The 13,753-nt window shown below is 49.2% G+C and overlaps 1 pseudogene; it reads right to left on the reverse strand.

Moving 5' to 3' along the window:
* Positions 1-10,046, reverse strand: part of LOC142496951 (indolethylamine N-methyltransferase-like) — a 48,843-nt pseudogene extending 38,797 nt beyond the window's left edge.
* Between the last annotated feature and the right edge of the window lie 3,707 nt (positions 10,047-13,753).

Below are 13,753 nucleotides of genomic sequence, written 5' to 3' on the forward strand. Positions count from 1 at the left end.
ACTCCCTTGTATGTCTTTTGACCTGTGATGTCACTATAGGGAGTATAGAGGTTATATATGTCGTCCACCTATGTTCTTAGAGTTCTCACTGGGTCCTCGCTGTGAGTCCTGTAAATAGGTTTGAGTGTATAGTAATGTGTATTAACAAGTGTCCTGTCACTGTTTGTGGTTGTCAGTTAGTAACATGCCCATTAAGTAAGCACTAGTAGCCAGGGTCCAAGATCGTTCTCACTATGGAAAAGGAGGACGAATGATCTACAGTATATAGGAGTTCTCGGCATAGTAACTCCCGACTATGTTTAGACCGGTCAAACCGGAAAGTTCGTAGTGCTTTCCTGATCAAATAAGTATGGAAGAAGTATGCAGTACATAGAAGCGTGTTACTAATCCAGGACTCTGAAGTGTATCCCTGAGAGGCCTATTCGATATGGGACATTATTAACTCTATGCAAGACACTGCCAGTTTAACCCTTACTATGGGTAAGAAGTCTAAGTCAATCCCCAGGGTCGGAGTGAAAGCTACCTGGGCATGAAAAACAGAATGATAGTGTTTGACACGAGTTTCTGTCAAGTATCCAGAATCAGTTTCCAGTACTGTATGTCAGTTTCTGTGAATATTTATTGACGGCTGTCTAATAAAGCACTTACTGCATTTATTTATAAAAGTTCCTGGCGCCCATTCTTGTCAGATCCAAGCATCAACGCCCAGCCTGCACTCACCCAGCACCGTGCAAAGGCCTGAGAGACTGAGCAATGCCAATGTGTATAGTAGAACTGATGTGACTTATTCTAGAGCCGAGTAAGGAGGGTTACACTTGAAAGCCAAAACAGACCATATAGCTGCAGTATATTTCTTTGTATTCCCATGTTCAGAGTACCTGTGTCTGCACTGTCTGATGCTGAATAGTTTCTATAGAAAATACAGTATGATGCATTTCAGACATTATCCTTCCCTGTGCTTGTGACCTCAGATCCCTGTTTCTGTAGGTAATCCTGGGAGGGAATCCCCCAGCTGAATCCGGGAATTCCCTAAGGTCCAGATATTCATAATGCTGGATTAATTTGCCAGGGCTAATTTAGTCATATGTGAGCTGAATGCAGGACACAGAACACTATTAAAGGGTGTGTCCAGGACTCTGCTTCTCTGTCTCCCTCCTCCTGCACTGAGGGTCTTGCAACATTGCACTCCTACCTAGAGGGGAACACAAATTGCTGGCTGCTTAATCTGATGTCAAGAGATCTGTAAATTCCAGACAGCTGTGTATATTTCCCCTGCTGCTTGGGAGGAGGAATGTGAAATAACAGACCTTTCCAGAGGTATGTTCCATTCTGTCAGGCCCGACGGGACTTGAATCTTTGAACTTTACTGTTCAGGGGTCCACTGACTGCCTATTCCTACATGCTATCTCCTACTTGCTGTTGCTAGGTCAATGTGCCTTTGTATCCAGTGGTCCTGTATTATCTGTCTGATGTGTCTGCCCTGACCTCAGCCCGACTCTAAGGTTACTATCCAGGCTCAGTCCAGTCCTGGCCAGTCCATCCATTGGGATCCACCCTCCATCTTGAGCCATTATCCTCTGTGCCTAACACATTCAGACTTAATGCCTAGCCTCCCACTACCCTGATATAGTGCTCTAATCCAGTTTTCCAAAACCTACACCCAAACTACACCGGCTGGGATTCACTATGCTCTGATATCAGGTATGACATTTTAGGGAATCTCCCTTACTAAGTTTTATGATTAAACACAAACATGGGATGTCATCAGTTAAAACCTGCAACTGTGAAATAGGCAAACTGGAGCACTCCCTCTTAATAATACAGTCAATAATAATAAACAATGAAGGATGCAAAAACCAACGTGTGATACTGGCCCAAAGTGTGTAGTTGCTGCTCAGCCCCAGAGAGGATCTTCCCACAATCCTCGTAATTGGGTATGAAAAAGAGATAATAGGGGGGCACAAAACAGATAGGAGTGCAAAGTTAGATATAGCACTGACACATAACTAGTGAGCAATAGTCCCAGAGGAATTAATACATATAGTGTATAATTTTGCATAATATTGTTCTTATACGGCCACGTGTGGTACTGAATCCAGGAAATGGTATCTTTATCTGTGGTTTTTCCTCTCTGCAGCTGTCAGCTTTTTTTCTTCTCTCTTTCCGCATTGTTAGTAGTACAGCATCACAGGTATTTTCTCCATTACTCGTGCCATATACTGTACATATAAGAGAAAAAAAACACCGCAGGTACAAATACAAAGGTGTAATTTTATTGGTTTAAAAAGTGAGTTACAGTTCACTCACATGTAGGTGACCGTTTACGGTGGAGGCAGCCAACTTCCGCACTTTGATGCAGTGCTCTCCTGGTCCCGCGTCCGGTGATCAGGACAGCAGTCAAGGCGCTAAGGCAGGCTACGGTAGCCGTTTGCGGTCAAAAAGATCCAGGTCCATGTCCTTGCATGAACAACGCATTTCGCATGTGGTAATGCTTCGTCAGGTGGACCTTGACTGCCGACCTGATCACCGGACGCGGGACCAGGAGAGCACTGCATCGAAGTGCGGAAGTTGGCTGCCTCCACCAGAAACCGTCACCTACATGTGAGTGAGCTGTAACTCACTTTTTAAACCAATAAAATTACACCTTTGTATTTGTACCTGTGGTGTTGTTTTCTCTTATATGTATATGGCACGAGTAATGGAGAAAATACCTGTGATGCTGTACTGCTAACAATGCGGAAAGAGAGAAGAAAAAAAGCTGACAGCTGCAGAGAGGAAACACCACAGATAAAGATACAATTTCCTGGATTCAGTACCACACGTGGCCGTGTAGAACAATATTATACAGTACTATATTATACACTATATGTATTCATTCCTCTGGGACTATTGATCACTAGTTATGTGTCAGTGCTATATCTAACTTTGCACTCCTATCTGTTTTGCGCCCCCCCCCCCCCCCCTATTCTCTCTTTTTCAAAACCTTCAACTATGTCAGGTTTCTATATTTCTCTCACCTGGCATGCACAATATTGGATTATTCTCCCAACCAAAATTATGTTGTGAGATTATTTTACTTGCAATTGCCAAGATATATACTGTATATATATAGAGAGAGAGATAGATTCGATTAGATAGATACGTTTTAAGTTATGGTGGCTGAAAAAGGCAACAAGAAACCTCCACCTTAATGCATATAGCAAATAAAAAGATCACTTGTGGGCACATTCACATGTCTTAGGCAGGTCTGCAACTCTACCTTTCACCATTATCTCCAGCATGCAGTGCTTCCACTGCAGCAAGGGATTCTGGGAAATGACATGCAAATGAGCATACCGTGTCACCTTTTGCCTGAAAAACCATTGTTACATGGAGCCCATATAAGCTCATGCTCACTGTTAACACAGCTTTAAAGCACAGCATGGGAATGAGATGCAAAGCCAGAGAAACCATTCACAGACATGTTTCAACCTTAATGGGTATCATCAGTGTGAAGTTGGTTATACTGCTGGATTTGCAGTTTCCAATGGTGTAGGTGATGGTAAACCCTTTGATATGCTTTGTATATAAGTATCGCTGACCTGAGGAAAAGAGGAAAACTCTCGAAAGCTTGTCCTATGACATAAATTGTTAGTCCAAAAGGGTGTGACCTAATACTGAAGAACTCATTTATTCTGCACTATATATATATATATATATATATATATATATATATATATATATATATTCATGTAGAGGTATCAGTACCGTGTTAGCCGAGCTTCAATAATCAAAAAATGAATAGATGATACCGTTCTGTGGCTAACGAAATGCTTTTATTTGTGCGAGCTTTCGAGATACACTGATCTCTTCTTCCGGCGATGAAACAATGAATGAAGCAAGCAAAAGCTATACTATAAACAGTGTCTATTGGAATGTTTATAGTATAGCTTTTTCTTGCTTCATTCATTGAAACATCGCCAGAAGAAGAGATCAGTGTATCTCGAAAGCTCGCACAAATAAATGCATTTTGTTAGCCACAGAACGGTATCATCTATTTATTTTTTGATTATATATATATATATATATATATATATATGACAAAAAGAACAACACAAAAAAATAAACAGAATCTCAAGCTCCATAGCATGTAACTGTTTAAACAAAAGAGTACATTTATTAAAATCTGCAGCCCAAAGGAAATGCATTTACAGGATTATAAAAAGCAACCATATGTGGGAGAGAAATCTCTGTGTGAAGACATCAACGAGGGTGGTGGAGTCCAAGATAAGCAGGGTGAACCTGATCAGCTCGTAGCTACAACCAACTCCTGTCACGAGCTGGCGCCAGATCGCTATGCCTCTCAGTGCCTCCGCGTCCTCTGCTCCGCATAGATCAGATGCCATCACTTGAATTCAGCTGACTGGATCACTAGGACGCATAGGACTCCATGTGCACGCACCCACACGTGATGACATCACCAGCCCTACGCATTTCGTCACGTTTGCGCGACTTTATCTTAGACTCCCCCACCCCCGTTGATGTCTTCACACAGAGATTTCTCTCCCACCTATGGTTGCTTTTTATAATCCTGTAAGTGCATTTCCTCGGGCTGCAGATTTTAACAAATGTACTCATTTGTTTAAACAGTTACATACTATGGAGCTTGCGCTTGTGTTTGTTTTTTGTTTATATATATATATATAAACTGTTGTATTTTAAACATCTGTCGAGCATATATTTTGTTTGTTCATGTATGCTCAAACAGTTTATGTGTATATATTTTATTTAAATTTATATCTCCATATACTGTATACACCTATTATATTGTGTTTATATAGTCAATGATCATTGTTTCTTGTGTGTACAACCTGCCTATCCATTTATTTTGTTTATTGTGATACTTGTGTTTACGTTGATTAATGTTATAGTGACTACTCACAATCTTATGCTTGGTCCCTGATGGCTACTGCAGCGCCCTCCATGGCGGGCGCTGCGGGGACAAGAGCTGCCCCTCAATGGGCCTGCTGCAAGGGGCGGCCACCACGCTGAGCTGGCAGTTTTTTCAGGAGGCAGGAAAATTGAGATTAGACCTAGCGACGGAGCGCTAGGCCACGCCCCCGGCAGTTCAGCCAATGAGGGCGAACCTGCCGGGTGTTGTCATGGCTGCGCCCCCCATAACTCCCCCCCTGCAGCTCACTGCAGACCTGGGAACTCAGGGGTGGAGGGGAGTGGAGGGGGGGGAAAGGGGAGCGGAGGGGGGGGAAAGGGGAGCGGAGGGGGGGAAAGGGGAGCGGAGGGGGGGGAAAGGGGAGCAGAGGGGGGGAAAGGGGAGCGGGAGGGGGGGGAAAGGGGAGCGGAGGGGGGGGGGGAAAGGGGAGCGGAGGGGGGTGAAAGGGGAGCGGAGGGGGGGGGGGAAAGGGGAGCAGAGGGGGGGAAAGGGGAGCGGAGGGGGGGGAAAGGGGAGCGGAGGGGGGGGAAAGGGGAGCGGAGGGGGTGGAAAGGGGAGCGGAGGGGAGCGGAGGGGAGCGGAGGGGGGGGGGGAAGGGGAGCGGAGGGGGGGGGAAGGGGAGCGGAGGGGGGGAAGGGGAGTGGAGGGGGGGGAAGGGGAGCGGAGGGGGGGGAAGGGGAGCAGGGGGGGTAAGGGGAGCGGGGGGAGGTGGTGGGAAGGGGGAGGAGGGGGGAGGTGGTGGGAATGGGGAGGAAGGGGGATGTGGTGGGGAGGAGGGGTGAGGTGGTGGGAAGGGGGAGGAGGGGTGAGGTGGTGGGAAGGGGGAGGAGGGGTGAGGTGGTGGGAAGGGGGAGGAGGTGGGAACGGGGGGGAAGGGGGAGGTGGTGGGAAGGGGGGGGGAAGGGGGAGGTGGTGGGAAGGGGGGGAGGTGGTGGGGAGGGGGGGGCAGTGGACAGGAGGGGGGGGCAGTGGAAAGGAGGGGGGGGGCAGTGGACAGGAGGGGGGGGAAAGGGGAGCGGAGGGGGGGGAAAGGGGAGCAGAGGGGGGGGAAAGGGGAGCAGAGGGGGGGGAAAGGGGAGCGGAGGGGGGGGGAAAGGGGAGCGGAGGGGGGGGAAAGGGGAGCGGAGGGGGTGGAAAGGGGAGCGGAGGGGAGCAGAGGGGAGCGGAGGGGGGGGAAGGGGAGCGGAGGGGGGGGAAGGGGAGCGGAGGGGGGGGAAGGGGAGCGGAGGGGGGGGAAGGGGAGCGGAGGGGGGGAAGGGGAGCGGAGGGGGGGGAAGGGGAGCAGGGGGGGTAAGGGGAGCGGGGGGGGAAGGGGAGAGGGGGGGGAAGGGGAGCGGGGGGGAAGGGGAGGGGGGGGAAGGGGAGCAGGGGGGAAGGGGAGCGGGGGGGGAAAGGGAGCGGGGGGGAAAGGGGAGAAGTGGTGGGAAGGGGGAGGAGGGGGGAGGTGGTGGGAAGGGGGAGAAGGGGGGTGGTGGTGGGAAGGGGGAGGAGGGGGGATGTGGTGGGAAGGGGGAGAAGGGGGGAGGTGGTGGGAAGGGGGAGAAGGGGGGAGGTGGTGGGAAGGGGGAGAAGGGGGGAGGTGGTGGGAAGGGGGAGGAGGGGGGATGTGGTGGGAAGGGGGAGGAGGGGGGATGTGGTGGGAAGGGGGAGGTGGTGGGATGTGGTGGGAAGGGGGAGGTGGTGGGAAGGGGGAGAAGGGGGGGAGGTGGTGGGAAGGGGGAGAAGGGGGGAGGTGGTGGGAAGGGGGAGGAGGGGGGAGGTGGTGGGAATGGGGAGGAAGGGGGATGTGGTGGGGAGGAGGGGTGAGGTGGTGGGAAGGGGGAGGAGGGGTGAGGTGGTGGGAAGGGGGAGGAGGGGTGAGGTGGTGGGAAGGGGGAGGAGGTGGGAACGGGGGGGAAGGGGGAGGTGGTGGGAAGGGGGGGGAAGGGGGAGGTGGTGGGAAGGGGGGGAGGTGGTGGGAAGGGGGGGGAGGTGGTGGGAAGGGGGGGAGGTGGTGGGAAGGGGGGGAGGTGGTGGGAAGGGGGGGAGGTGGTGGGAAGGGGGAGGAGGTGGGAAGGGGGAGGAGGTGGGAAGGGGGAGAAAGGGGGAGGCGGTGGGAAGGGGAGGCGGTGGGAAGGGGGAGGGGAGGCGGTGGGAAGGGGGAGGGGAGGCGGTGGGAAGGGGGAGGGAGGCGGTGGGAAGGGGGGGGGGGAGGCGGTGGGAAGGGGGAGGGGAGGCGGTGGGAGGCGGTGGGAAGGGAGGCGGTGGGAAGGGGCGGTGGGAAGGGGGGGGGCTGTGGGAAGGGGGGAGGGGAGGCGGTGGGAAGGGGGTGGGGAAGGGGGTGGGGAAGGGGGGGGAGGCGGTGGGAAGGGGGGGGGGAGGCGGTGGGAAGGGGGGGGGGAGGCGGTGGGAAGGGGGGCAGTGGACAGAAATCGGGGGCAGTGGACAGGAGGGGGGGTCAGTGGACAGGAGGGGGGGTCAGTGGACAGGAGGGGGGGTCAGTGGACAGGAGGGGGGGTCAGTGGACAGGAGGGGAGGGTCAGTGGACAGGAGGGGGGGTCAGTGGACAGGAGGGGGGGTCAGTGGACAGGAGGGGGGGCAGTGGACAGGAGGGGGGGCAGTGGACAGGAGGGGGGCAGTGGACAGGAGGGGGGGCAGTGGACAGGAGGGGGGGGCAGTGGACAAGAGGGGGGGGCAGTGGACAGGAGGGGGGGCAGTGGACAGGAGGGGGGCTTTGGACAGAAGGGGGGGCAGTGGACAGGAGGGGGGGGCAGTGGACAGGAGGGGGGGCAGTGGACAGGAGGGGGGGGCAGTGGACAGGAGGGGGGGGCAGTGGACAGGAGGGGTGGGGCTGTGGACAGGAGGGGGGGGCTGTGGACAGGAGGGGGGGGGCAGTGGACAGGAGGGGGGGGGCAGTGGACAGGAGGGGGGGGGCAGTGGACAGGAGGGGGGGCAGTGGACAGGAGGGGGGGCAGTGGACAGGAGGGGGGGCAGTGTCACACACACACACACACACACACACACACGCACACACACACACACACACACACACACGCGCGTCTCAGTCCCGTGATGCGCCCTTTCTCAGTTCTGTTCGGCGGCGGCGGCGCCGCAGGTGGGGGGGAGGTGGGGGAGCAACACACGCGACAAATACCTGTACTTCCGGCCGCCGCCATCTTCTCACTCGGCGCCGCGAGGGAGGAAGGGGGTCCGCCATCTTACGCGCCGCGTGGCAGCCTGTTCCCACGCCGGGGAGGGAGCGGGAGGGAGGTGAGTGGAGCGGGAGGGAATGGAGCGGGAGGGAATGGAGCGGGAGGGAGGTGAGTGGAGCGGGAGGGAATGGAGCGCGAGGGAGGAAGGGGGTCCGCCATCTTACGCGCCGCGTGGCAGCCTGTTCCCCCGCCGGGGAGGGAGGTGAGTGTAGCGGGAGGGAGTGGTGTGTAGCGGGAGGGAGTGGTGAGTGGAGCACGAGGGAATGGAGCGGGAGGGTGGTGAGTGGAGCGGGAGGGAGTGGAGCGGGAGGGAATGGAGCACGAGGGAGGTGAGTGGAGCGGGAGGGAATGGAGCGCGAGGGAGGAAGGGGGTCCGCCATCTTACGCGCCGTGTGGCAGCCTGTTCCCCCGCCGGGGAGGGAGGTGAGTGTAGCGGGAGAGAGTGGTGTGTAGCGGGAGGGAGTGGTGAGTGGAGCGCGAGGGAATGGAGCGGGAGGGTGGTGAGTGGAGCGGGAGGGAATGGAGCGCGAGGGAGGAAGGGGGTCCGCCATCTTAGGCGCCGCGTGGCAGCCTGCCTGTTCCCCCGCCGGGGAGGGAATGGAGCGGGAGGGAGTGGTGTGTAGCGGGAGGGAGTGGTGTGTAGCGGGAGCTACACTGTGTGAGGTAGCGGGATAGGGGGAGGGACATTGGTGGCATGGTGTAGCGGGCCTTCCGGTCTGGTTGCGGTAGGGAGATGTGTGAGGTGCAGGAGATGTGAGGCGTGCTGTGCGGTTCGCGGGAGCTACACTGTGTGAGCTAGCGGGATAGGGGGAGGGACATTGGTGGCATGGTGTAGCGGGGTAGGGGGCCTCGCGGTCTGGTTGCGGTAGGGAGCTGTGTGAGGTGCAGGAGATGAGGCGTGCTGTGCGGTTCGCGGGAGCTACACTGTGTGGGGTAGCGGGATAGGGGGAGGGACATCGTTGCCATGGTGTGTGAGTGGAGGCCGCGGCCTCGCGGTCCGGTTGCGGGAGGGAGATGTGTGGCGTGGAGGGGAGTGGGGGTTTGAAGAGGCAGTCTGCAGTGTTTGGTGTTGTGTGAATGTGTGTGTGTGCTGTGTTTGTGCGTTGTGTGTAGATTCTGTACCTGATTCGGCAGTCTGTGGTAGCAGACGTGAAGGTTTTGATAGCTGTGAAGTGTGGCCCCAGAGCAGGTTGAGGATTAGAGGATTAGGTGTTGCAAAAGCAAAGCGTTCCCAAAACTCAGTGAGGGGTGGGACAGTGTGGAAGTATTAGGGCATTGGTGTTGGACGCAGGCCAATGAGAGGTGTGCGGGGGCGGGCATTGGACGCAGGCCAATGAGAGTCAGTGAGGGGTGGGACGCAGGCCAATGAGAGGTGTGCGGGGGCGGGCATTGGACGCAGGCCAATGAGAGTCAGTGAGGGGTGGGACGCAGGCCAATGAGAGGTGTGCGGGGGCGGGCATTGGACGCAGGCCAATGAGAGTCAGTGAGGGGTGGGACAGTGTGGCATTGGTGTTGGACGTAGGCCAATGAGAGGTGTGCGGGGGCGGGCATGGCCTGAGCAGGAGTGACAGGCCCAAGGTCCAATGCGATTGACCCTTGGGACACAGACATAGAGTGATTTCACAAATATATAGTAGATCTTATCTTGTTTGTACACGACATTTCCTTACATGGACAGAAATATTGGTCCAATAAAATGCTTATATTTAATGGTTCTAAATCAAATTTAAATTGTGGCATAAATGATAATCAATCACTATTTTAATAATACACATACCTGGAGTTAATATTTTAAATAGTTCACGTAAAGGATAGTGCAATATTTCCTCTTTAGTAACAGACTTGTCTGCACCAATATATGTTTCCATAAGACTTTTAGGATCAAACTCCTCATCATGATAGTGTTTATGGGGTGTGGATGCCATTATGAGTCTCCTCACACTTATAGATATCTCTGAGCCGCAGATGTAACTGAGTGTTTCCCAATACCTGGTTGAGATGAAAAATATAATTGTCAAAGTTTGCAGAGATCCTGCTGTGGATCAAAGTTCCCGTAGCCTTGTTGAGTCTGAAAAAATATAGGTTTGTTATAAATTGTTAAAAAAAAAAAATGGGGACTAATATTTAGGATATTTATAGATTCAATTATTGAATTTAATTTATAAAGATCCCTAACGTTGGTCCCATGAAGGTATCACCTACAAGAAATCCACAGAAAATCTATTACAGTGATCAAATAAATATTAGCAGGGTGACCACTGTTTATTAACCACCGTGCATCAAAAGAACATTTTGGTGATAAGCAATATTCCATTTTATTTTAGATTCAATCCATTTATAATACATGGGAATGTCTAGTATGTTAAGAGGGAAACTAGTGTTGAATGTAAAATATTGTGTCTCTTTCTCAGTTAGGTCTTGTTAACTAACCCGTATTCAATCAGTAACTTTCATCATCGCAAAGCACTAATGACGAGATGTTTTTAAATGTGTTATCCTCACATTGTATTAAGATAGGGTAAACGTGTTAGCCAAGTTGTAGTTGTGTAAAAACTAAGCAATTCCTACAATTGTAGGTAAGACCAATGTTATGTTGGGTAGCAGAATAAATATAAGACAAGCGTATGGGGGGGGGGCTGGGGGATATTGGGTGCCGCACACTTTTTGGAGACAAGCAGGAGACAAAAATATAAAGAAAATAAGATTATTAAACATCACAATTATTAAATGCTAATGTGAGTCTTCTCATGACAAATTCTTTGTGCTATGTGACTTTACCAAACTTACTGACTTCACTACATGAACACGAAACCAGGAATAAAGTAACAATCACATGTATTATATCTGAAAAATATGTATTAAAAAGGGAAAGAAGCACAACATGAACAATCAATAAAATATAAACCTCTAAAATGAGGCTTGTAATAAAAAAAATAAAAAAGGAAAAGTGAGCAAAGCAAATAATTGCAAATGATTTAGATAAGAAACCTCACAACAGACGAGTAACTTACAAACATACAATAAGAACAGTGACATTTCTTATTGGGATAAACCATACAGAATACTGCAGATTAGGAAAACCACAGCAGAAGGTATTACAAATGTTCGGTTATTTCACTAAGGGAAACCCAAAATGGAGAAACATAACTTTCCCTGGCTATTAGAGACACCTCATAGCTATGCACACTTACACATAGTATACTTACCACTTTTACTGTCTTCTGGACTACCCGGCTGTTTAGGTCTGGACCTCTGACTATAGGTTGCTTACCTCTTGTTTTATGAAATATTTTCTTGTCGTCAAATGATTCCTATCTACTGTATTTAAGCGCCTGCATAACACGTTAGCTTATTGTCGTGACTGTTACAGTACATTGTATCCACCGCCCCTTGTTGTTACCATATTGTATTTAAATATGTTCCTGCTCAGTGGATGGATGACAGGACACAGAGTATAACAAACAAACATGTGATACATGAAGTGTTTGTGAGATTATTTAAATCATCAATGTTATATTTGCCAAACATATTAAAGCTTCTGCTTCTGACAATCAGCTGATCGCTTACTCATTAAACCTTGGGATGCTAGGGGATATTACTAAAATAATTACCCTTTCAGTTACCCCGCTTCCTCTTCATTCCCTCCTTCCTGGTGATAGATCGGATTCAGAGACTAATTATTGGAAGCTTTAGCTGGGCCAGAAGTATTTTAGGGAGATGAAGGACCAGGCAAATGTGAATCCGTAAATGCACAAAGTCTGCTAAGGAAGTATAAATACAATCCCACCCTGACCCTGAAATATGGCTTCTGTTGGAAAACGAGAGCTAACACATCAATTAATTAGGTTCTGATTATTTCCCTCAATTATCTTTCCTGCAAGTATTTGTTCCATTCCACCTCATGGCTTATCGCTCCCATTGGGATAGTGGACACCATATAAGATATTTTATGATGTTTATAAATGTTTTGACCCATGACATTTCCTTACATGAACAGACACATTGGTCCAATAAAATGCTAATTTTAAATGGTTGTAAATTATATATACATTTCTGCATAAATTATAATTTTCAACCACTATTTCAATAATACACATAAATGGAGTTAATATGTTAAATAGCTGACATAAAGGATAGTGCAACAGTTCCTCTTTAGTATCAGTATTTTCAGCTCTAACATATTTTTATAAGATTTGTAGGATCCAACTCCTCATCATGATAGTCTTTATGGGGTGTGGATGCCATTATGAGTCTCCTGACACTTATAGATATCTCTGAGCCGCAGATGTAACTGAGTGTTGTCCAATACCTGGTTGAGCTGAAAAATATAATTGCCAAAGTTTGCAGAGAACCTGCTGTAGATCAAACTGTTGTAAGCTGTGAAACTTTTTCAGGGACCAATATTTAGGTTATTTATAGATTACATTATTTATAGATCCCTAATGTTGGTCCCATGAAGGTACTATATTTCCAGGAAAGGTGTTCAAGAGATGATCACCAGAAAGGTTCCCAATTAAGTTGCACTCAGCCTATTGTTTATTTTTACTTATAATTAAACAGTAGGTGTCCTAAGGTTGCTTATGTTTTACAAACACCAAGGAGATAAGTACATAGGGAAATATTAAAAATTAAAATCATTTTATTAAACTCATCTATCAGAAAAAAACCCCAAATAAACTATATTTTAAAATTCTCTTGCTTCTCTTTTAAACACAGTAAGTACTAATGGTTTACCAATGATAATTATATCGTAATCGTTTGGTTATCACACAGTCACCAGACGCTAAAGTATGTAGAAGTGAACAACGCCCTATTAATGGGTTTTTTACTCTCAGTTGTACAAAGTATCAATCACAGTTGCACAAAATGTCAATGTCTGAAATGAAATACTTGTCTCAATAATGGATGGTTACTAATGTAACCCTGCTAAGTTACAAACACAGCAGTAATCAGAACACAGCTCATCTACTGTTATTTCTTACAGAAGGTAAGTATCAGTATATATAGTATATTATGTAGGACTGTGAACTAACTCGGTAGGCTGCCCCTAGGGTCAATGCAGCCTTACTAAGAATTCTTACTATTGCTGTCTTAGCTATGTGATTAGCATCCATAAACAAAATATAATGCAAATGCGGTTCTGATCTCACACGGGTAAAACAAGGGGTTAATGCCTTGTAAGCACAAATACAATGTTAGCACCAGGTGATACGTTTACACTTGGTAACGTGTAGGACTGTGAGCTAGCTATGTAGGCTGCCCCTAAGGTCAATACAGCCCTGCTAGGAATTATATATATTTAATTCTCACTGTTGTCGTCTTCGTGCAGATGTGACTCTGATCTCACATGAATAATGAAAAGGGTAAGTGCCTTCTCCACACATATATACATACAATAATAGTACCATGTGTTTTAACCCAGGTCAGGCTTTTTCATATGAGTCAGTAATTGCACTTGGTAATGCACAGATACAAATTTATACAACCCCTAGGGTCAATGCAGCCTTACTAAGAATTCTTACTACTGCTGTCTTAGCTATGTAATTAGCATTCATAAACAAAATATAATGCAGATGCGGTTCTGATCTCACACGGGTAAAACAAGGGGTTAATGCCTTGTAAGCACAAATAC

The sequence above is a fragment of the Ascaphus truei genome, chromosome 6 (assembly GCF_040206685.1).
Source record: "Ascaphus truei isolate aAscTru1 chromosome 6, aAscTru1.hap1, whole genome shotgun sequence".
Taxonomy (NCBI): Eukaryota; Metazoa; Chordata; class Amphibia; order Anura; family Ascaphidae; genus Ascaphus; species Ascaphus truei.